Raw genomic sequence first — 25,670 nt, 5'->3', positions numbered from 1 at the left:
ACAAGAGAAAACAATATCCTTCTGATATCTTCAAATAACACTTAACAGTACCAGGGAACATAAAAGAGTGACAAAAATAGGGATTTGTTTTATGTTGTGATATGTAACGTTATTGATTGATATGAAAAATATTATTGTGATAGTGTTTTTTTTTTTAACCATATCGCCTAGACCTACTTCAAGCCCTATCATTCGGCAGAGAAACACAATAGTGTGACAGAGGTAGAATCAGGTGTTTGTTTTCTAAGATATGTAAATAATAAACCCATTGCATTGTTATTGTTTTAGAGACTGTAGCATTCTTTTCATTGCAATATTTAACCTGTAATGTAGTTCAACCCCCCCCCCCCCCAGCCCCAAATTAAAATACACTTTAAGAGTTTACCACAGAATACAAAACGGGTTACATCTAGCACCACATCCAAAATACATGACTGAGTCTGCTGATCCACAGGAATTGCTGAGAACAAGACTTTGCAGACACTAACATGTTTTTGTCTGCATATTGTGAAAATAAAAGCCCAACGCAGGGATTATCTTGCCTGTTACAGACCTGTTGTGTTGCCTGTGAGGACACAAAATGTTTTATTCTTGAATGCATTATGCACCTAGGTCTCTTCATTTTTAATTACTCATCTGCCAACTTATCTTGTGCAGCGTGCTGAGTTTCCCCTGCCTAATAATCTTCCGCTAGAAGAAGAGCTTCGTTTCATCTCTGCCACATTCCACCTTACGTCGCACAACCGAAAACCACGCAAGCATTTTAAATATCTGCCCCGAGCTCCAGATAAAATGTTGATAAACACAGAAAACGGTGTAGATTATACGTGGTTACACAGAAAGCAAAAAAAAAATAAAGGCTTTTTGTTTACCTCTCAGCGCACATAGACTGGACATGACACAACGACAGCAGAACAATCAGCAGAGGAGATAAAAAAAGGAGGTCAGCCAACACCGAGTAAACATATATCCTCACAGTTCCATCATTCCCCGGGTACCGGACCACACAGTGGACTGTGGGAAATGCCTACATTCATTAATGCCCTCGCTGTGCCTCAGGTGCACAGGCTGGATGAGGGGAAAAACAGGCATCAAAAGAGAGGACAGTGTCTGTAAAAATGCTTACCACTGATGGCAGATTCTTCATCTGTTTCACTTCCAATGACAAGACAAGGAATCCTTAAAAGTAAGTTACTCAGTACAAGACTTCTGCTTTCACAAGCCGTAGACCAAGTACGAGACTCTGCACAAGTTGTCTGACCTACAGTGTCTGATGTGACTCTGGCTGCAGGACCAAGCTGACGTCATTGCCCTCCAACAGCCGTCTCACCCCGCCTAATCTGTCAACATCAATGCACTCGCACGTAAAATCAAACAGGAGTTCTGTTTGCTTTGCCGTGGACTTTGCGGTTTGGACTGGTGGTTATTTGTAGCCGTGGTCTTTTATTTTGTTTTGCTACATCAGTCCCCCCCCCCCATTGGGCCTGCTCTGTGTCTGTGCTGTCTGTGGCTCCATCTGGAATGTGCCGGCTCCACAGCTGAGTCTAATGCGCAGGGGTCATCCCATGTATGGACTTCATTTTATGCAGTTGAGAAAACAGTAAGTGTTCACCCGAAAACAAAGTGCAAAACCATAAATTTTTTTTTTTTTTATTATTTCCTGCCCGGATTCGAATCTTTTAATATCTACCACATGTTGGTGCAGGTAGAAAAGGAGCAAAAAAAAGGTTTATAAGACGTTGGGACTTCAGTGAGCACAGAGTCGACAAGGGATGTCCATGCAAACACCCTTTCAAATAACAAATAATTCAAATTTTTGTTTGTTTGTGTGTCACACATAAAATCTGTCCATTTGTAAAACAAATATGATACTAATATAGCCTGAGCAAAATCAAAGAGCGAATTTCAATTGGTAATTTAATTTAATAATAGACCAAAAAAATGTATCCAAAATTAACCATGACCCCTTTTGAACACTTAACTACCCCCTCCACCCCATGTTGAGTCAATAATTACCGTGATACATTTTGGAAAGCTGAGTTTAATCACACCAGCCTCTCCCGGGTTTGGTTTCTACCAGAGCTTTAGAGTAAAAAAAAAAAAATAGATAAAATAAAAGGAAAAGAAACGCTTAAATGTAGAAACTTTCTGACTAAGTTAAGTAGGCTGAAAGTTTTAAATGTCCTGACGCAGTCAAAAGAAATTGATGTCTATCAGTGTGAAAACATTTTCAAAATGCTTTCCAGGCGGATGGGCAGCTTAAGGGCTTTATTAAAACATGGTGAGATCAACCGTCCACCGACGGAACGATGGTGGCTGACCTTACGAAACGAAGAGCTTATTGATGTTTCGTTGGCGAGGTCATGAAAGAACACAGAAAGAACATCTAAACCACTGCAGGCCTCACTTCCCTCAACAGTTTTCATGATTCGACAATAAGAAAGAGGCTGGGAAGAACCGGCGTCCGTAGGGGATTTCTGGCGCCAATACTATTGCAGACCAAAAGGAACACAGAGACCCGAGTTACATTTACGATGTTGACGACTTAGGGAAAGATTCGGTGGACTGATGAGACGAAATATGAACATTTTTGGAATGGGTGCGTCTGGTTTAATCTCACATAAAAAACTAAGACAGCATTTCATGAGAGGTTCTAATTCCAATAAGCGTGATGGTGGTAGTGCGATAGTTATTGGATGCTATGTTTCTCCAGGACCTGGTTGGCCTTTCCTAATTTAAGGCTGGTTCACACGGCAGGATTTTTAGCCCGATTTCTGCTCCAAACTTCCCTTTGCGAGAGGCCACAACTTTCGGCGTGGTTCTTAAGATAATCTTAAGAGACATTTCTGCCATGTGTGATGTGTTAAAAGCGATCAAGTCCGCTCGGTGGAACGTCAGGAAGCTCCCACCTCAAATCGGGATATTTAACATGTTGGACTGTCTTGCCCTGATGTCTTAGTGTGTGAGGTTGAATGTGACATGTAGCCAATCAGAAAGCGGGGTGAGGGAAACCCAGAGACAAAAAAAACACCAACGTCTGATGACGTCACGCTGTGCGTAGCTGGGCTAATTCTCTACAAGCCAGTAAATGGAAACACAACCGATGCGCACTTTTTTTGCGATATTTTAAAAGTCTGTTTAAAATTGACATGAGAACTGGATGGAAACATACCTATTGTGTCTGACCTTAAGGGGGGAGAGACAGAAGGAAACAATGGGTGGATAATTGGGCACAGAGTGAAACAATCAGCTGCAGGGAAGGAGGAGCAACGAACTGGCAGGAGCAGAGGGAGAACTGAATCTAATAGGGAAAAAGATAATGGGCTGGATATGGGAGAGAATCTACCTAAACTAAGAAGGAGCATAATTACAGAAATAATAAAGACTATAAGCTAACTAAATCTATCATTACAAGAATATACTAAAATAACAGAACAGAAACTATACAAAAGAAAGGCAAGCATAAAACAAGGATCTAACAGGACTACTAATAATAGTGAACATAGCTAACCAGACAGAAACTAAATCTGACAACAACCAGGACCTATAACAAACATAAATGCTGAACAGAAAACTAAACAGAAGACAAGCATAAGGACGTAAGGATGAGCAAAACCAAATAACCAAACTGCAGGATCCCCAGGGAGCTAACATAATCACAATCCTGGGGATCCTGACATAATTGCTTTAATCTTATTACATATAAAAACATAAAAACTACACTCATCGGGGGTTTTGTAGCCAAAAAGGCACAAAAGAGTGACTCAGATGAACCTCGTTGGTGTCCTTGTTGATGCTACAGTTCAGCCAGCAGCCGCTCTGACGAGGCCACAGCTTAATTTGCATTAAAAGCAGGTTAGTGTGACCTGATAATTCAGGTCTTATTTTAATGCCAAGTGGAAATGGTCACCGTAGGGCTTGCCAACTCACATTTAACTCAGCCAGAACCCTGTTTTAATACCAAATATGAACAGGGCCTAAAGACATTGCTTAGGCTTTCTCAAGTAATTGTGAAATGCTATATATTTTTCTTTTTACATCTCTGCATGTTGAGAGTTGCTCTCTGAATTGCTCTATTCTTATCAAACATAAGTCCCAACTCGTCTTTGAGTGCTCCGAGCCAACCACCGAAAAACCCAACATCTAATTGCTTTGAAAGGCGGGACGCTCAGATGCATCTCGGCTTACATCACGTTCATTAAGTGATTTTTTAGCAGTAGAGTGCAAAATTAAAATGCACCAACTGAATTTGCTCCAGCGTTTTTAAATTCTAGTGCCAGCTATTGGTTTAGGAGAGTAAAATTAGCGAGGCAGCTCCTAAAGGATGACCTTTATGTGCCAAGATTAACATAATTATTACCAGCAGTCCATCCAGTGACGACTGGACTCTAGTCGCTGCACTGAGGAGCCGAGTCAAATAACCGCACGGACAACCTGCGAATCTGGGTGATGCCTCAAAACTATATTGGTCGGTAATAAAAACAGCTGCTCTTGTTTAGTTACACTGGAGCTGATTTTCTACAGAACAGCCATTTTAATGGTTTCTGTGTGGATGAACAAAGCTCTTCTGGGTTCAACTGAAACTGGAGTTCTCCTTCCTGGTTGCCCTGCCAACTGGCTGTCTGCCCAGCGCCTGCAGGGCAGCACACCCCTATTGTCCTTTACATGTTTCTGGATCATCTGAGAATTAAAATAGGCAGGAACCTTCTGTTTTTTTTTTTTTTTATATGCTGACAAAGAACAAGAACTGTAATGAATAGTAGGTGCACAAAAGGAGCTAATTGGAAGATAAAAGTGAAGTTGAAATCCCCTGTTAGACTTAAAACAGCCCCTAAGAGTGACTATTCTTGATACAACATAATGGAAAATGAGCGGTAGGACTGAATGAGTACCGCTGTCGTTATCTGTGATATGGCAAAGCATTGAGTTTCTGGTCATGTTAGGTTTCGGCTGCCATGACTTTGACCGTAATAATCTGTTGACATCAATATTTAACATTGAATTTGTACGCTTTATTTTACATTTTCTTTTCTTTTTTTTAAAACAAAAGCTGCATTACAAAACACAGCAAGTCGAGTGTTTCCTTCTCAAACACCAAAGTGGTCTAAAGTGTGGAAGTACGTCAAGTTAGGTGAGGATAAGCGGGGGTTCTGTGGACGCCCTGCAAGGTTTCATTCCACAGCTACAGGATGCATGGTGAGCAGCTGAAGAAACAACATCCAGGGGCTGCGGATGAACTGACAGCAAAGGCAGAACCCCCACTTGCTGGTTGCACGCTATCGAGTCAGACGTTTTCCCCCTGGATAAATGTTTATGGATATGCTCAGATGCAAGTTTCATGGCTGTCATAAAGCCATACAAATCAGTTTCACTTAATCCTGTTTTAAGCTAATTTAGTTGCGTAAAATAATGCTCATATTAGTCATGAGCCAGTAATAGCTTTTTGATTTAAAACAGACAAGCACTTAATACTGCTACAGCAAAAATAATTATTATTTTTGTTTATTTGTTATGACAGTAGTATTATAAAAAAAAAAATCAAATATACACAACTGCTGAATGTAACTGTGGTTTTGAGGTGAACGTGCTGAGTAATTAAGCTTTCTACTGAGGTTTCAAAACAGTGTTAGTCTGATGGGTGCAGCACTTTAAACACGTTGCCTGCCGCTTTAAACAATTTGGCTAAATTCGTCCTTCTTGTAGGTGAGAGGGAAGTGAAACCAGCTGACAGGCAACTTGCTATCTTAAAAAAATAATTAAAAAATTAAATCAATGTCTAACTAGCACCTAGATAAGTCACATCATAATATGAAATGTTAAGTAAAAGGTGCGATGGATTATTTCTCTTTTGGAGTTGTTCTCATAACTGAACTGAAGCCTATTTTCCATTTCAGTCTCATATTTAATATTCTGAATATTCAGGCGTTTTTCATTTGTAAATACAAAAATAACAATACTGGGGATTGCACTTTTCCTTGTATAGTCCCAAACTTTTAAGTACAAATCTTTTACATTTGTGGTATAAAATAAGTGCAAAGGTTTCTTATAAAAACCTTATTTTAATTGTTTAAATTAACCAATTAATTGACAAAAATGACTAATATTTTTGTAAAAGTGATAACAGTAATTTTTGTGCAGCTCTAGGGTTATAAAACAAATAGGTATATTATCAAACCCTAGAAGCAGGTTGTGAAGGTCTCTCCCTGAGCTGGATCAGGTCTCACAGACTGAAGCTCCTGAATGTTCCCAACAGAAGGAGGCCACGTTTGCTTCTGCCTGCTCCAGCAGAGTCCCACAAACAGGGAGAGCTGTGCAGTGGCCCTTCTCCAAACCAGACCATCTGTCTCTCCCTGAAAATGGGCCCGGCCACAGCGGACCTCCCCGCGACGGTGGTGCAGCTCGGGACGTGCAGGGTTGATGTGGCCCAGCACGCCTCCAGAATAAAACAGCACCTATTTCCATCAGCACACATCCCTCCCTCGGCCACTTCCCGCAGCATCCCGCTGCTTTTTCCCGGCTACCTCCGCACCAACGACTGCCTGCTGGCGGATCGCGCTTTCTCAGGGAAATGGGATAGAAAAGTGGTGAGAAGAGTGCTCTCGTCCTGAAAAAAAAGGGGGGGGGGAAGCTGCTAAGAGACTTGTGAGGTGTTGAGATCGAACGCCCTGGGAAGCGCCGAGCTCCTGCACGTCAGCTGAGGTCAGTCAGAGTCCACTCTGCTGCATTATCGGCGAGAAACGGCGAGAAAGTCGGTAAGCTGTGTGACACTGTTAAAAGTCGAGGATAAACACGCCGACGCAAGCACATTTACACAAACATCGTCTGGGGAGCAGCGCTAATACTCCCTGACCTCTGGTGTCACCGGACCATCCCTCAAGCCCTCCTGCTCCATCCGGCATGTCTCCTTCTCCTCTTAAAAAGTTTCTTTTTCCGTGCTCAGTGGGATGCACGCTGCTGACAGAAATCTGGCATTTGTGCAATAATTTAGACTTCTGGGCAGCAGCTGCGAGCCCTGCAGCTGAAAACAGAAGAAGCTTTACTTAACTGGCGGATGCAAAGAGATGATAACTTAGGGGAGGGTGGGACCAGACACAGATGAATCACTGGTTTATTCACCTCGAAAGATCTGCCTCCAACCAGAGATACGCTCGTTAACTCCTCGTCGGAAAACGTTCCCAGTGAAGACATGAACAAAATATGACCAAAACAAGCCTTCTGTCTCTTTTGATAAACCTTACTTTAAGCGAGCGTGGAAGTAAAAGCGATGTTAATATGCAAAGAACCAGCATTTGATACCAACAGCAACCATGCTTACCTCATTTAGAAGATCTTGATTCCAACAAAGATCTCAAAGAAAAGCGTAAAATGTCCCGCGGTAATGGAGCCACCGCAGTTATGCTGCTCAAGTGCATTAAATCCATCATCCACTTGTTGAGCACGAGCCTCTCAAAAAAACACAAAGGAAAGAAAGGGATTCCGCGCGCTGTACAGCAGACGTCTACTTTTGCAGGCCCTTATGGAATTTATCTTCTTTTCCAGAAGATGAAGAACACTAAAAGGAGAGTGCAGCGTATAGGTCTGCCGATGATAAAGAAGGTAAGTTTTGTGAAAAGCATGCAGCTGCCCCTCAATGCACACCTCCCTTCCCCCTTGTGGCAAAAACCCCCCACCAACAGCTGAATAAGCCTGCATCATTTGCATTTGTAAGGGAAAGTAGGTGTGCTGTGCTGGAGGGGAAGGAGGGAATGCTGAGTGTTGATGTTTGGGGATGGGGGGGGGGGAGTTAGACCGTGACATTCAAAGCTTGAAGGCTGTGACAGGAAGGACAAGAAAAAAAAACGGAGGAAAGGGGGAGAAGCAATAGGCATTGTTTCCAGGAAAAGATCCCCCAGGTCAAGCTTGTGACCTTGCAGGGAAACTTGTGATAGCTGCAGAAGGTAAAGGAATCTACTGACAGCCTGCATGTCCTGTGAGCTACAGGCAACATGAGACAGACGCAGCCAGCAGCCACGGCCACCTTAAACACGCTGGTACAGGACGAGCAGAGACCAAGCAGCAGAGAGGAGAGCAACAACCTTTCTTTAAAACTGATAATCCCTGCATACACACATGTTCTACAATGCATGACATATTTTTACCTTCAGCACAAGCTACGCCAAGGTATAGAAGATTTATTTAGCGGTAAACCAAAGGAAAAGGGGGGTGGGGGGTCTCATGCACTGACCTTCATTGTGAGCTTCACAGACAAAGTAACCCAACAAAATGCAAGTCAGATGAACCTCAGCCAAGGAGAATGCCTGAATAATAATAAGTGAGTGATTGGCGTCTGGGTAAATTCACCAATTCCCTGAGCAGGACACCCATTTGCACCTTAAACCTTCCATTTTGTCTTTTCATACTTAAGCTATTTTATACCCAGCGTCCTTAAACAATGTTGTAAAAGTTCGTTATTGATACAGTTCAGTATTACCATTTATTGTCAAGATAGATGGTCATATAAAATGCTGAAATAACGTATAGTAATATATTATTATCAAAAAATTGAGAATCTTCACTTTCATTTTGGTTGTGGTCCCCATTTGGGTAAGTAGACTCTAATGAAAAATGACAGGTAAGGGCTCCTGATCAAACCATATCACTTTAAGTTAATTGTTCTAGTTGATACAACCAAAAGTTAAAGAGTAAGAAGCGGCGAAAGAGTGGAAGGACCATCAGCTGACTGAATGCATCTGTATGAGACCTGGTGATGCACAGTTCTTCTAATTTTTTTTTTTTTTTTTTACCTTTATTTATACAGGTTGCCTCATTCGGGTCAACGATCTCATTTACAAGAGATGACCCATTAGCAGCAGATCTGGCAACCCACTGCATAAGAAGCATGTAAGGCAAAATAATAATGATCAACGGTCTTCATACAAGCATGTTTGACTCAACCGGTGCCTTTGTTAACGCCGTTTCTGAACAGGGCCTATGTTTTTTGTTTTTTTTTCTAGAAACACCAATCAGACATTTTACACAAACTGGAAAATGTTATAAAAAATAATAAAAAAAACTACATTCATGCGCATTAAGAATTAAAACACAACATGTATGCTTCTAAAACAATCCTCCAGTGGTGTTTAGAATTGCTCTGTGCTCATTAAAAATATATATAAAGCTTCTTTGAGTGCTCCTCGCTAACCACTGACAGCACAGCTTAGACCTGGGATAGATAGATACATGCATCTAAAGTTGACGAGGCATTTATTAGGTGGAAAGTGCAAAACTAAAACTCTAAATGAATCGGCTCCTGTGTTTCTAAATTCCAGTGCTTTAAGATGACAGCCACCCGTGGAAAAAAAATAAAAAATAGCACTGCAGCTCTGAAAGGATGACCTTTTTGGTGCCAAGATTAACATAATTACTACCAGCAATCCATCAATTGAGAGCCGGGGCTCAAGCCACGGCACTGAAAGCCCAAGTCAAATAATCAAATGACAGAACAGAGCTTTGTCTCAAAATGCAGATTATGGGTCTGCCTAAACGCAGCAGGCTGATAAGAGAACCGCTGAACAGGATTCAGTTCTGTTCGTTCAGGCTGCTACAACAGAGAGGCGGACCTTGGCGGGTGTTGGTCATCTTTCCTCATCTCCATTTCATAGTTCTGGTTGTTTAGTTGATTTTTTTTTTCTCTTTTGGGGTTGGGGGGACGAGCAGCAGCAGCCTACCACAAGACATTGATTTTGGACATTTTTTCAAGTTGACAAGGGAGGAACTGACCAGGAACCGACTTAAAGGCTCAACGCATTGCAGCGAAGTTGATCAGTTTTATGTTTTAGAGGTTTCAAACCTCACATGTTATTGAAAATGGCAGATTTGGAAACATTGCCTCCGTTTTAGAAATCTTTGTTGATGTTTTTAGGGTTTATTGTTCAAGGAATATGCACAGACGCAGCAGTTAATAATTAGTAATGCGAACTTGGCTAACGGTGCTAATCGACAAAATGAAAATCTGAAAAGAGTTTAAAATGTCAACCCTGTAATCATTTTGACCTTGTTTATATCAGTAAAAAAATATTGATAAAGCCTTCTTCTTAAGGAAACTCCTCTCAGAGAAGCTGCGTCTGCTTCTGAATCCACACCGAAATTAATATTTTGAACGCTGCTAATTACAGGGCTAAAAATCGGTTTCTGCTTGTTAAGACTTTCAGAAACTGAAGATCAGAAATAGTCCATAAATATCTGATTGGCGCATAAATAACCACATCCTTTGACTACTCCCAACAAACTCAATAGCCATGTTTCCATCCAATTCTCATACAAATTTTGGGCGAACTTTAAAAATGTTGCAACAAAGAAAATTAAAATCAGACGTGTTTCCATCTACTGGTTTTTAGCAAATTGACGAGGCGACACAAAGTTTAATATCGTCATACACTGACACTGGCTGTAATAAACAGGACGTAGATGTTGCTAACAAGCATGGACCACTGATCAGAGAGGCTTTAATGAATTTTTATTTTATTTTTATGCTCGCATCTTTTCATCGGTCCACAGGTACCTGTTGTTGCTTCCAGCCTTGTTTCTGAGCGTTACGGGAACATCCAGAAAAGTGCCGGCAGCAGAAACAGCCGATCAGTCATGCGAGATAAACGTTTACTACGTCAGAATTGATTCAACAAATATGTTTCCATCTCCTCTTTAGTGCCTTTACCACCTCGAGCAAGCATAAAAAACTTTTTCCATCAACCTGTTCTCATGCTATACTTCAAAATGTGCATTAAAAAATGTTGATGGACACGCGACTAATAAGTTGTTTACATTCCTGCTACTACCTGAACAGTTTTTCCATTTTTTTGTAAATAGTTTGTTGCTCTTTTATGAACAAGTAGGCTATACGAGCACATTCTGTACATTTAAGAAATACCCTACATAGTTTAACATTTCATCTAATCTGAGTATGCCATTTTTTTTAAATAACTGTACCGTATTTTGTTTTTTGTTGTAAACTTTTCCTCTACTTGCTGCTGATACGCCTGAATTTGCCCACTGTGGGGCAATAAAGGATATCTGCACTGTGGGACTCTGCAAAATTAGATATTAAATACAACACAAAGTCCACAGCAGACAGCTTTTATCACAAAATATTAGCTAACAGTTTGACAATTGTGACTGTGAGGACTGAAACTGTCACATTTAGGTACAGAGACAACTTGTAAGACATGTTAGGGCAAGATACAGCAACGACAAGATGATCAAAGTTAAAGAAAAACTGCATGGCTGTTTTTCAGAACTTACCCCTCAGTCCTCCTTAAAGGCTAAATTAAGAGCTGTTCTGTGAGTTACTTAATGATTTGATTATATATTTCCTCTCTTCCATAATTGAGTTTCAGGCAGCGTAATTAGGAAAACATAAAAACGGTGTCATTCTAGCCACTTCCTGATCACTGCTTTGCTCTGCTTGTTTCAGGTCGGAGGCAGGAAGGTGTTAATAGCAGGAAATGACAGACTTTAATCAAGCTGAATGAGTAGCAGCAAGCACAGCTCTTTGCGGCACAGTCAGCTTTGATTCAGCCTCGGCAGGCAGGTTCTCGGCTTTGATTTGAGTTGCAGGGAGGGAAAGGGTTTTTATTTGAAGAGTGGGAAGCCCCAGGAGGTAACACTTAGGAGTTCTTGTCGCTGCATCCCTGCAAACAGACGGACTATTCATCAGCCTACACATATGTGCAGCGAAGGGCTGTGGAGAAGAGCTCGTTTGCACATGGACGGCCAGTTCTGCCGGGTAATTTACATACCGAAGGTAGTCATTACACAAACGGGTCCACATGCAAAACAACGCGCGTTTGCAAGAGAAACAAATGTTAAAACTCAAGTTTTGGTTACTTCAGAAACTAATTTCTGTGAACTAAATATATATATTAACTGGCAGAGATTAATCCCTCCCCCCCAAAAAATAAACCCCAAACATAAAGCAACAGCAACAAATTAATAAAAATAAATCAATAAAAGACAAGCAGACATTTAACTAGAAGAGCTTTAACTGACTTTACTAATTGAGAATTTTCTGTTGAGTTAATAAAAACTGAGACGACCAAAAGTTAAAAAGCTGTAAATTGTCTACGCTGTGTTTTGACTAGGGCTGTGCATAAAAATCGATAAAAAGATTAATATCAATGTTTTTAAAAACGATTTAATATCGATATTCTGGCTTTCAATATCAATATACCTCCCAACCTCTAGGGGGCGGTATTAGAACCCACCATTACTGTTCACAGCGAGGAAGTGCAAATGAGACGAAATTGAGGAATGGTCGCCTTCATCCCTAAAATCAGACGTTTGGGCACATTTTTGGTTTCTGTGATACGTTAAACGCATTGAACCAAATGCACTTTATTTTCCTGTTAATATACCAATGTTCAATAAATTGAACATAAATATAATATTTGGCTGGTTTTGTTGCCTGGATGACTTTGAGCATTAATTTGAAAGTAATAAATATCGATATTGATGTCAAATCAAATCAAGCTGAGCTACGTATCGAGAATCGTATCGAGTCAGCTCATCCTAGATGATACCCAGCCCTTGTTTTGACCTGAGATTCACAGAGAAACTGGCCGTAAGAAAGTCGAAACTCTGGAGCTAACAGGTTTTAAAATCATTATTGTCTCTCCGTCGGCAGGTCAAACCTGAAAAGAAAATCAAAGTTTGGAAAACGGCCACAGAAGTCTGATTTGTGGATCTGCATAGGAACATAAACTCCTCCTGTCACCGTGCAGCCTCTCTGTTAATCAACAACCCCCGAGGGTGACTGTCACTCTGCACCCACTCTGAAAAGACAAGTAAGCCCAGCGTGGTAGTGTGGAAACTATTGAACCTTCCCACTGATTACAGCAACCAGTTAAAAGAGCATAATGTGGGAAGCAACAAAGGCACGGCGCCTGATTGCTTCCACCGGGGGAACGTGGAATAATGCACAAAAGACGCGGGGCTCTGGGATCGGCTCAGATTGTGCTCTTTTTCTGGAGGCCATGACGATAGGCAGGACTGTGATACATTCGCTGTCAAATATTTTTAGTCCTGCTGATAACAGCGTGATTTGGTAATACGAGTTATGTCGAATGGAACAGGGGCAGGCATTAAGGGAAATGGCCTCCCCCCCCCCCCTGCAGGACTAAAAGCTGGGAGACCACAGGCAGACCCAGCATCTCTGAACATCTACCCTTCCCACAGTTTGTTCATAATGTGTCGTCTAAATTTACCAGAGAGCAGGAAGGCTCCGCTGCCTCCGCCATCCGTCACTTCCACTTCATCTTTCTGACAGAGGAGGAGAGTAAACGAGAAGGGGTTAATGGGCTCACGAGGTGGGGGAGTGGAGCGTAAACAGCGGCTTCTTTCGCATCCCTCTCCGTTGTTGCTAGGCAACTTTTTTTTCTCCTGCATATGACAGCCTTGAGTGACAGCGGACCTCCCTTCTAAACAAAGATGGAAAGTTGAGGGAGGGAGAGCAGAGACGTTCACCGATCGGATGAATTCATAGAGAGACGCGTTGTTGCTCCAGGCAGCTCGAGCCAATCCAGACATTAAAAAAAAAAAAAAAAAACGCGAGAAAAATGGACAAAATCTGCAGCCAAAAAGAAAAGATGTGGGTTAGTGAGGTTGTAGCTTCTAAATAAGACACATCAAACACAAAAGCTTACATTTTCTTAATGTTCTAACCACTTGATGCTTTTGGGCCTTTAAATGATTGACATAAAAAGAGGTGGAGAGTATTCCTGGTTAACCTAGTCATGAGGCACAGACACAGCAGCCAGTTTGAATATTATTCAATATTCAAAATTATTCAATATTGAATTATTCCATAGGATTAAAAGTCAGCAATCTTTATTTATATGGTTCTACATTTACTGCAGAGCCAACTAAAACATATTTACCACCACTGCTTGATGCCAATTGTCTGAATCAGTTCGATCCAACCTCTTCTCTGGTTTAGAACCATATAGTCTTAAACTCAGAGGAGACGACTCTGAGCCCAGCAACTTCACACTCCCCTGGAAACAACTCCAGTGCACACTGAAGGACATGGCTTGAAAACGCCAACAGAACCACAACTTCTGCATAAAGAAAATGTAACACAAACCAGACATACGACACCTCCACAACTACACTTAAAGAGCCCATCCATTAACACCAAAAACAGTTAAATACACTCAACTGTGATCCCAGCTCTTGCTTTGGTTGCACAAGGACCAGATAACCCGTACAAATCAACCCAAGTTATCCATACTTCAGCATTGAACTCCAGAAAAAAGGGTTTCAGAACATGGCTGTAAGCTTCTCTAGATCCACAAGACAAAATTGGAGCACAAAATCAAGTTCATATGACCCCCTGAGCAACTCTACTGTCTGGTAGTTCAAGCGTCATGAATTGGAGGTTCGACAACCATTCACAGCTTGGATTCCAAAAGTGGGTGTTGCCACCGTTGGAGGCATTGCACTACTGTTTCAATGCTTCTGTGGTCTTTATGTGTCTCTGCTCTGCTCTGCTGTTCTGGTTCTACTGGAGGTTTCTTCCACTTACAGGGGAGTTTTCCTCTCCACTGTCGCTACATACATGCTCAGTATGAGGGATTGCTGCAAAGCCATCGACTCAATGACTGTCCACTGTGGCTCCACGCTCACCCAGGAGGAGTGAATGCTGCAAGTCAATGACTCCATGCAATCTGCTGGGTTTCCGTCAAAACTTTTAAACCATAGGATAGACTCTGTAAAGGGCCTTAAGATGACATGTGTTGTGAATTGGTGCTATGATTGAATTGAGTATTATTTGCATATTTTACCATTTTGCTAGAGCTCTGTATCGCTGACAGAAAACTTCCAACACTATTCTGGTTCATTTCTATTCACAAACAGTAAACTAATATGTACTTAGACTAAAGTTACCACGATCAAGTTCTTGCCTTGTGTATGCAGCACAAATCAGTTTTTTGCAGAGGGTCATATTGTTGTTGTTTTTTTTTTTTTTGGAAATTGCATGTAAAATAAATGAAATAATAATGAAAGACCTGATGGAGTTACCCCAACTATATAGTTGACCCTGGTAACTGTATATAACTATATTTTCTGTGGACAGAATGGAGCGGCAGGTGTTTGCACCGCAGTCGGCCAGAGAAATTTAAACAAAATAAGCAGTTTAGCAAGATATAAATCTCTTCGTGCATCGACGTTGGCACGCTGCTGTATTTGCAAGTAACGATTGCTACAAATACAAGGTTAAGCATGTGAAATAAGTTTAAAGAATAAAAAGGAAATACAACAATAGCGAGATACATTTGCAGTGTCCAGGGTCATCTGGAATGCGTGTTCCAGAAGAGCAATGCCGTTCTGTAATTAATAAACTTCTCCAAAGGGACCGGGCTTATTAAGTGAGAATAGGTCTCACTCTCCACAGGCAGTATATTCAGACCTTTGAAGGAAATGGCTCTGATGGCATTCCTGAGAACTAGGCGGCTGTGGTTTGCGTAGCAGCTGGCATCTGTTTTATGGAGTCACTTTCAAAGCTTTTTCCCCCTACAAGTGGCATCAAAAACATCTGTTCCCAGGCCAGCCACCCACATGTGAGATAGCCCAGCGCTGGCAGGATGGCCCACAGATGCAGGCAACAACCGTCATGCAAATGTACATGTAAAAAAGCCCAGACAGCCACAATGTGACAGTTAAGTCAACATTACACCAAGAGTCACACGGAGGAGGAAGGAAGGGGGAAAAGAACCAGCATAAATATAGAGAAGAGGCTGGACGAAAAGGTAAAAATAGTGGGAAAGGATCCGAAAGGGATGAGAGTCTAAATAAGAAGCTATAGTTGCCTTGCAAAAGTTTTCATGCCTCTGCACAAAAACAAACTTTCATTGCTTTGTTAGGATTTTATGTGATAAACCTGCACACAAGGAATGTCTTTCATTAGTTTCATTGTTTTTATGGATAGTGATCTAAAAAATGTATGTGTTCATTTCCCAATACAGCCTAAGAGAACATTGTTCACCGCTGTTTCAGCTGCAAGTCTTGTGGGGCACGTCGCAACCAGTTTCACACCTTCAGACACCGAACACTTTGCCCATTCTTCGAAAACAACTCAAGCTAGTTCAGCATTATTGGAGTCCGTTAACAATCATTTTCAGGTCTCAATTGGATTTAGGTCTGGACATTTACTGGGTCGTCCTACCAAATTAACACTGTAGATTTCTGTCTGTCCTACTGGACAATAAACCTTCAGTCCAGCTTCAAATCTTTATTTTTATTTTTTTAGCTTCTAGCAGGAGTTTCTTTTCCAGGAATGTCCTATATTTAGCTCCAGCCATTTCCCCAACAACTCTGACCTGCTGATGAAAAGCATGCCCATAGGATGCTGCTCCCACTGGCATGTTTCACTGTGAGGCGGGTGTGTTCAGGGGTAATCTTCAATGTTTGTTTTTACACCAAAAGCTTTCCATTTCCCGCTCCTGAGGGTGTAGGACAAAAATCTCAAATGTGGTCCAAACTTCTATGCAAGCTGTTGGAACTCTACAGCTCCTCCAGAGATACCACGGGCCTCTTGGCTGCTTCACTGAAAAATGTTCTACTTGCCTGCCCTATCCATTTGAGTGGATGGCCATGTCTCATTCAGCTTTCAGTTTTGCTTTCCTCTTGCCATTTTTTTCCTAAAGTTTCACATATTGCTTTAAAATCCCAATAATGTACATGTGTGGTTGTTGTTAAAATTTTGAAAACAGCCAAGGGCTGCTAATACTTCTGCAAGTAGTGATTCTGAGGCCATGTCTCCTTGTACTATTGAGGAAAGTACAGAGGTACAAATTTTTACCTCCATTCTGTTCAAAGGAGTCCTGTTAGCGGAGCCAATGTCCAATAAGTAGGAACAGTGCTGCTATATTAAGGCTGCTGTGTGCCGGGTGTATTAGATGCACTCTGGTAGGGCTTGGAGCATTGTAAAACACTGAGCATCATTAAGGGGAGTGTGCTTGAGCACTGTCCACAGCCCTGCAAAGGGGACGTGTAGTGCAGAGAGTGCAGAGAGGAAGGCACTGGCAAATGGAGTTATTTTCCATTCCCTCGGCCCATTTATGGAAACATTTTGGGAGTAAGTTTCAAGTTCTCACAGAGGAGGAAAAGATACAGGGAACGGCAGAGTAGCGGCGAGAGAAATGAAGATGTGGAGTGAAAGAAAGAGAGGCAAATGCTGCTTTTAGTTTTTTTTTTCCTTTGGAAAAGACTGTGCTCTGTGTGTGCCCCTCTTTGTGCTGCTCTCTCCCCCCCCCTGGCAAAGACCACAAAAGCTTCCATTTATCTCTCCTGAGCATCTAGCCTTATTGAGAAAAGGCCCTGAAAGGCGGTAGCCATCACATGCGCCTGGGCGACATGGCTTTTCCCTTGTTAACACTTCAGTCTTATACCCATGGTGCATCCGACACAACCTCCACTAGGGTGAGGGATTACTCCCCCAGACAAGCTCGGAAAATAAAGGAGAAGCAGTACATCTGTTCTTTATATTTGCATTTCTTTGGTTCGGGATCACAATGCACTACTTGACTCGGAGGAAAGAGAGCATTTTCAGTCAGGCATGAGAAACCCACCCCATTTTTTTTTTTTTTTTGCACCCTTTGGTTTCTTTAGGATGTCACAAAGAGCAGCTTGCACAAAACACAATCTGTCAACTCACAGGCAGACGGGGACACTTTTTTTTTTTTTTTATCCACAATTCTCACTCATCAGTTTCTATTTACTCAGTGTTACGGTTGGTAGAAAAGGACCAAGTGCAACTTTAGGCCATTGCAATGTGTGCTATTCAGCAAACTGCTTCTCTAATTGCAGAGAGAGAGGAATCTCTAACATCTCTTGCATTGAGGCACAACAGCTGCAGCTGGCATGGCATGCAGTGGGTGTGTTCAGGGGAGGCGGGCAGTTAAAAGGGTGTGAAACACCAGCCTCCTGCTGAGAACCGCGCAGCCACGCGCACCTTTGCAAAAAAAATCGAGCTTTTGTGCTTTTCCTTGTACCATTTCACTGTGGTAATGACATACCAGAGCGTCTGGGGGAGGACTGAGCTCTAAATTTTGACTCCCACTTTGCTGTCACTTGTCAGGACATCCTTGATCTCTCTTAATTTAGAGTAGAGACAGCTGCCAAAAGAAAAAGGCAACATACTCCAACACATGCACACATAAATTTCATCTAACTAGATAATGGGTCACTATCACTCAACTACACGGCTGTATTTTAAAGCAAAAATACAGCCTACAAACAAAAAAAGCAAAAAAAAAAAACATTGCACATAAGAGTAAAGCATATTCATGTTCTAGCTTTGGGTTTTTCCTCTGCTTGTCTGACTTCTACCATTCCCCCCCCCCTTTTTCGTGAATGATAAATAAGAAAATATGCAGAGAGATGGGCAAAGACGATTTAATTCCTTTCTCCAGGAGCCTAGTGCACTGATCCAGCACGACGTGCCGGGTACTCTGACCTATAAAACCGATCAGACTGATCTGATGAGGTGCTCTTATGAACAAGAGAGGGAATGACAAACGGCGGGTGGCTGAAATGCAAAACTTCTCACTAGCACCTGTACAGGACGGTTCAAATTCAAGACGACGCTGCTTTTCCTTCACTGGTGAAAGCACTTGGTACGCCTTTCGTCATTAATATTTATGCGGTTCGAAATGGCACACAAAGTGGAGCAGTTAGCTTCTTCAACGTACTCCGGGCTGAGTCGAGCATAGATCAGGCGCAAGATGAGAAATGGGCACAGGAAGGTGTCCGTCTTTTATCACAGTGTAAAGCCAGGATTTACAACAGCATCCATGATAGGCATAGATTTCCCCATTACTCCCTTCCTTATCTCTAGCCTGCAGCATGGTCTGACGAATGTCACAAAGATAGAAACATTTGGTGAAAGCATTGCCAATACCTGGCAGCTGTTCCAACTGCACACTCTCTGGCTACTTAGGTGTTAGCTTCACCTTGTTAGTACCAGGTATGACCTCATTTTTTTAGTGAGGTTTCTGAAACATTGCTCAGAGATTTCTGGTCCATTTTCAGGTTACAACAGTTGCATCAGATTTGCCAGTTGAACACAGATGATGCAAATCCCCGTTCCACCACATCCAAGGTGCTGCACTGCATTGAGATCTGTTGGCTGTGTGGATCAATAGATCTCATCTTGTCAGGTTTAAGAACCACTTCAGGTTAATTCAAGCCTTTTGACCTGATGCATTATCCAGGTGGAAGTACCCACCACCACCAGTCTTAAATCATTGATGACAGGCAGAATTAGTCCACACTTTTATTTTGTTTGCAACAAATTCTTACTCAATCATCTGAATGTCGCAGGTGAAACTGAGCCTCATCTGACCAGGCAACATTTTTCTAATCTGCCACTGTCCAATTTTGATGAGTCGGAGGGAATTTAGCCTCACTTTTCGGCTGTTAGCTGGCAGGATTGGCAGCTGGTGCGGATTTCTACTCTTGTAAACAGTCTCCTTCAACATCCGGGATACATTTAGAAATAGTATTCCTCCATATTTTTCAGCCATTAGCCAAGCTACTGTTGCTTTTCTCTAATCTCGAACAACCCATACCTCTGTGACCCCAAACATAAACAAGACATTATTGTCAATACAATTGCCTCTCACTGGGCATTTGCTCGTTTTCCAGACCAATGTCTGTACCCATAAATACCAAAATGCATTAAAGGATATAGCTACAAGTTTAGCTCCTTATCATTCCAACCTTCAGTTGTGCCGGTTGCCAGGTCCTTAGGTTAGCTTTAGCAAACACTTAACTTACTTGTCCAGAAGGAAAGCTGCAACTTCCGCTTGGCTTCTGAACCCGTTTGCTTACGTAAGACGGCACCAACTCTCAAAAGCTTGACCGATGTTCACCCTTGTTTTGATTCTTTTTTGGTCCGCTTGAATCTTAGAAATGTAACGTCAAGAAGAAGCCATTTCTTAGCGCTATCACGGAGCTAATATGACCTGGCAACAACCGAGCTTCGTCTCACAGGACTTCAACCTACTATTCCTATTGGTGCAGAATCCTTTCATGTTGACGTTGGCATTGTAACCACGAGTAAATATTTATAGATAATACTTTTATTCTGCACCACTTTAGACGTTGTGTGGTTGTATTATTTTAGAAAGGTCATTGCTGCAACCTTTTCACCAAAACGATTAAGTTGCTGCCATGTGATTGGCTGATTTAGTTAAAATGCAATTGAACAGGGGGAACTAATAAATATGGCTGGTGAGTGCATTGAGGAAGAAGGAACACTTTCTTTTTTGGTTACCTCCCATCCAGCAGGGTTCTATTCAATATCAATATCTACAATGAGACTCCAGGGACAAAAAGCATGGCAACATCAGATCCATTTTCAGCCTCTTTCCAAGAACTACTGCAGAGATTTTTGTTGCCTTTTATGAAGAATGAAGAATTTATTGTCAACAGTCAGATCAGCAAGAGTTAAGACCTGGCAGGAGATGTAAGATTTCTCACCACGGACTCCCAGATTCACACATATTTTCTCAGACAATTAGACTTAATGACAGGAAATAATTAAGTGACCCCCAAAATGGAAAACGTCAGTAACTGAGAGACTGGATCATGGGTGACCTGATGACCACACATATGGAAAGAAGGTGGTACCATTTAAAACTAGAGTTTGAAACAGGATTCCTATTGTTTGAAGTCTCCTCCTACCATGTTGCCGCACATTTACATTTCTATTTATACTGTATGTGAGTTTTAAAGAGTAGGTAAAACAGCCAAATGAGTGCAGGGCAAGCCAAACGGGTCACCAGATAGATAGCATCTTAGTGCAAGTAAAGCTACGTTGGCCATTCAACTGAGCCATGCTCTTGTAACTGTACATGTGCAATATATGTGCAATTCTGTACATATATTGTTAGTTTGAAGAACTTGCTTAATTCTACAACAAATAATGCAAGACAAAAAAAAAAACATTTCATGCAGTTTTACACAACATCTGGACTTCTGCATGCCATATAGCATATCTTTTAAGGTAATGCATTTATGTTAGATATTATCACTGGTTAGATATCCCTGGATAAAACTTTGTGTCCCCAAAAAGGTTCCTTTTCTGTACAAAGAAAAAAAACTAAAACTAAATTTACATTATGTGTTGAAAATAAGACTTATCAGACAAGAGGCCCTTTTCTATTGCCACTCAACAGCCTGGGGCTTTTCCAATCATGGGTAGCGTTTTCAAAATTACCCTGCTAATTTTAACTTTCCTGGGGCTTTGGTCCCTCAAGCGACCGAGTACTTTGCTCCGCTCTCCCAGGGCTTGTTGAGGGGACGGTGTTGCGTGCAGCAAGAATAAATTGTCCCCCACAAGGGTGGAGTAAGGAACTGTAAGGAATTGGCTAGTTTACAGACTTAATTAAACACAAAAGGTAGTTTTAAAATGTTTTGAGGCGAGAAAGTACACCCCCAAATTTTATCTATGCAGTCAGTTCATCAGGATTATGGGCCAATTTTAATTCTGCTCGGACTTGTCGGGATCGGCAGAAACCTGCTGACAGGCTGGTCTCAGCGGGGAGGCAGCAATGAGAAACCCGGCTGCTGCAGTGTGTAGTCGACCAGACCCGCAGTGATTGGCTGCAGACTGGATCTGCTCGTTGCAGCTTAAAAGTCACTATATAAACCGTTTACTAAGTTTGTGGGGAATATCTGCATATACCAGATATCAAATGTGAAAATCTTTTAGTATTAATGATCAACTGGTTTCCTTATATAGGACATTTTTTGACCAATCGGTATAATCTGACCCAATCTGTATAATATGATTGAAATTGATTTTGTAAAGTGCCTTGAGATGACATGTTTCATGATTTGGCACTATATAAATAAAATTGAATTGAAATTGAATTGAATCAAAAGAAGGCCTTTCATTTTCCTTGTGCACAGAAAGCACACATTTCCCAAAGACTGACTCTCCATCTAAACCTAAATTGGTGAACTGTGAACTCTTACCATTTACAAACCACAGATGAGCGCGCTGTATCTGATAACCTAAATTAGATCGGAACAAGCTGGCTCCACTTTTCTTCCGCCACAGCCTAATCTGCGCAGCGCGTACATCCTATAACCCTATAAAAATAAATTTACTCCCATTAAAAGTCTGCGATATTGTCCTGGTTATTCTTCCTGTGGATGAGGCAAAACCCTACTCATAAAGCTCTACATTTTAACTCTTTGAGGCAATGTTTGGATCAGACAGATCAGCCTGTCTGCTGCATTCACTGCCCTATCTGACCTTCGGACATCAAATTTGACACCATCCTGAAAGCCACACCCGATGCATGTTTTAGTGGTTCAGATACTAACGCTCGCTGAAAGTGGTAAGAGGAAGTTGTACAAAGGTACAAAAAAAGTCAAATGAAATGTGGGTTACACTGACTTTTCTGTCATTGTGAAGCCCTAATTATGAGCATTTCAAGAACCTATCTCATAAATAGCAAATATTAGCAAAAGAAAAATAGAAATGCATGTAAATATAGATGAAGTGCTTGGACTGCTAAATAGTTGGTGGATTAATCGATTAAAAGTATCTGTGTGAAATAACAGTCTGTAATCTGATCGGTAGACTGTTCAGCTAAACAATTACAAGCGGATATGAGAAAGAAGAAAGAAATACATTTCAATACACTGCAAATATGGAACTAAAAATAAGTTAAATTTTCTTGAAATTAGTGTATTTGTCCATGATTTAAGCACATAAATAAGATGATTTGCCAATGGAATGAGCTTTTTGCACTTAGGAACAAATTCATCTCCATAGTCTTATTTAGAGGGCAGAATATCTAAATATCTTATTTTAGGGGTCGAAATACTCATTCCATTGGCAGATAATCTTATTTACCTTCTCAAATCAAGGACAAATACACTAATTTCAAGAAAATTTGACTCATTTTTAGTTCCGTTTTTGCAGTGTATATTTACATTTGTGAACTTCCCAACATCTCACATTAACCTTTGACCCTTTGGGTTTGCATGTTTACTCTAAACAAAGACAGAGTAATTATACAGCTGCTCCAGCACCTGGCTGTGTGTCCTGCCGCTGCGTGTTGTGTTTTGGCCCGGGCCCTTACAGCCCAGCACTGCTGAACTGTATACGGCCCCACGGTCCCGTTTACATTTCAAAGAGCTTCCAAGGCTCCCAATAAACAGGGCCTGGGGTAGGTGAGCAATGAATGGACACATTGAGGCTGCTGGGCATTGTGAGATTTAGATACACTGATCTCTTGTTGGGAGAGCGAACATGGTGTCTGGGACTCTGTTTGGCTTTGCCTGTTACGTAATCTCCTTTTCTCTCCCCGCTTCGTCTTTTAAGGCAGCAAACTCACTTACAGGCTGGCATTCAGCTCCTTCCCCTCCAGCTCTGGATCCCACATCATCTCACCCCCCGTGGCTAACTTCCAAACATCCACAGCAGCTCTGAAAACACTTCACCCTGAGGGGAGGAGGGGAAGCGGTCGACCTCTTCCACATCGCGATCACAGGAGGTAAAAAGGAGAAAAGAAACCCAAAAACCAGGCCACAGTCACTCCAGATCATTATCCTCCGTCAACAGCGTTTACAAATGGCATAAAGGAAGGCCAGTCCCGATGATGTTGTAGGGAAAGGTATAGTGAAGTGAAATATGCTACTATGGCTTTGAGTTAGTTCTGCTTGGTTGGGCCGGCGCTCCTTTAACGCATCATACGGCTGCAGCAGCCCTAAGTGTACGGAAAAAGGGCCAGAACACAGCGAACGCAGCATCTCAGGCTTGTCTGAAATATTCAGACTACTGTGTCTCTGCAACAAGAACAAACCACGGGCAACGTTGCACGCTAACATTTTTTGTGCCACATTAAGTGGGTAAAACGCTACAAAGCGAAGCTCTGAGTTAGTCATACTTATATGACTCAAACATTTTTTTTTTTTTTTTTTGCGAAATAAAAACAACATAGAACAAAAATATTTACACAGATATCAAGTAGAATGATTATAGTAGCCATCACGAACTGGCTTTGATTTTAGGACGGATCGCAGAAACCCTGAAAGGAGCTGCAGAGTCACCAGCTGGTTAAAGCCGACAGCAGTTTTTCAGTGACCACGACGTAAACAGTGTGACATGCTTTAATGGACCGCTGCATTCAGCCACAGCCCTGCCACCATTTACTCTGACCAAACTCAACTCTTTGTTTATCCTGCAGCTTCATGTTTCTGTTAGTTTCAGTGTCTCCATGTGATCACAGTGCAAAATATGAAGAAGATGGAAGGTATGACCTACTACTACAGCTCCAGGTTTGCAAAAAAAACAAAAAACACTTTGTTATTCTTCTCCAATTAGTGCTGGAGCTGAAAAATACCAATAACTGTGAGAGAGGTAACGGATCAAGGACTGAAGAAAGACAGAGACTTTTCCAATAGATAAAAGCTGGATGGCTTTTCTGTCCAGAGTGAGCTGTGTTTATTTTTGGCTCCATCCACCACAAGGAAGAGTTTTTTTTTCTATCTTTAATGGAGATCAGGATATCCTTTGGTGAGTTGTGGAAGATAATACATGCCTCGTTATGGAGGAGAATCTCCAACTTCTAAGGAGGCAGGCTGTGGGCCGAGGCATGCACTGCAAAAACAGAACTAGAAATAAGTAAAATGTTCTTAAAATTAGTGCATTTGTCCTTGATTTGAGCAGGTAAATAAGACTATTTGCCAATGGAATAAGATTTTTGCACTTAAAATAGGAACAATTCATCTCAATTATCTTATTTCAAGTGCAGGATGTGTAATTATCTTATTTTAGGGGTCAAAATTCTCATTCCATTGGCAGATAATCTTACTTACCTGCTCAAATCAAGGATAAATACACTAACTTTAAGAATTTTTTACTTATTTTTAGATCCATTTTTGCAGTGTGGACTGCTTAACCTTCTCAAGGTACACTGAAATTTTTAAAAAGTTATGGTTTCAAATGCAATTAGATTTTTAATCATGCAATTTCTACAGATTAAAGTCCTTTTAATGAGATGCCAGATAAAGCAGAGTTTTCTCCTATTGTTTTGAGCAGGGTCACCATGTGCTGCACCTCCCCTTACCCGTTTCAGTGCATTACTGGCCACTCCAACGCATTTCTGTTGCTTGAAAGCTGAGACATCAGCAGTTTGGAAAGTCATGTAGTGAAAAATAAAGCAATGCCGGCCATTACTGGTAATGCCTTTTGTTGTGTACAGTTTACAAAATAACAGGCTAGAGCGGCAAGTTTGTTAGGCAGCAAACGGTAGGTTTGGATATGAGATGGTTCGACCATCCATCAATTCCTTCCCAGTGTTTCATTCCTGATATGTCAGCCGATGATCCAAAGTAAAGCAATTTAAAATTATCCATGTTTGATCAGGGGTCATCATCAGTGGTTGATGGTGATAAAAAAAAATTGGGGGCCGCACACTAGAGATTGGAGATTACCGTACAAATTAAATTCTATTTAAACATAAATCCATTGACGGTCACTTGGCTACTGCTAGATTTCTAAGTCGCTTTAGCCACTTTTTTACCCTCAGTGAAAGCCTGATGAAACTATCATTTTCTAAATGCGCTTCCCCAATCGCCTCCTGTCTTTTTGCCGTTGCAGTGGGAGACTGAAA

General features: G+C 41.5%; 1 protein-coding gene across 5 annotated transcripts in view; it reads right to left on the bottom strand.

Annotated features, from left to right (window-relative positions):
• LOC105916024 (signal-induced proliferation-associated 1-like protein 2) overlaps window positions 1-25,670 on the bottom strand; it is a 132,351-nt gene that overhangs the window by 99,537 nt on the left and 7,144 nt on the right. The window lies entirely within an intron of this gene.

This window comes from Fundulus heteroclitus, chromosome 22, assembly GCF_011125445.2.
Source record: "Fundulus heteroclitus isolate FHET01 chromosome 22, MU-UCD_Fhet_4.1, whole genome shotgun sequence".
Taxonomy (NCBI): Eukaryota; Metazoa; Chordata; class Actinopteri; order Cyprinodontiformes; family Fundulidae; genus Fundulus; species Fundulus heteroclitus.
This window is presented reverse-complemented; position numbering and strand designations above follow the sequence as displayed.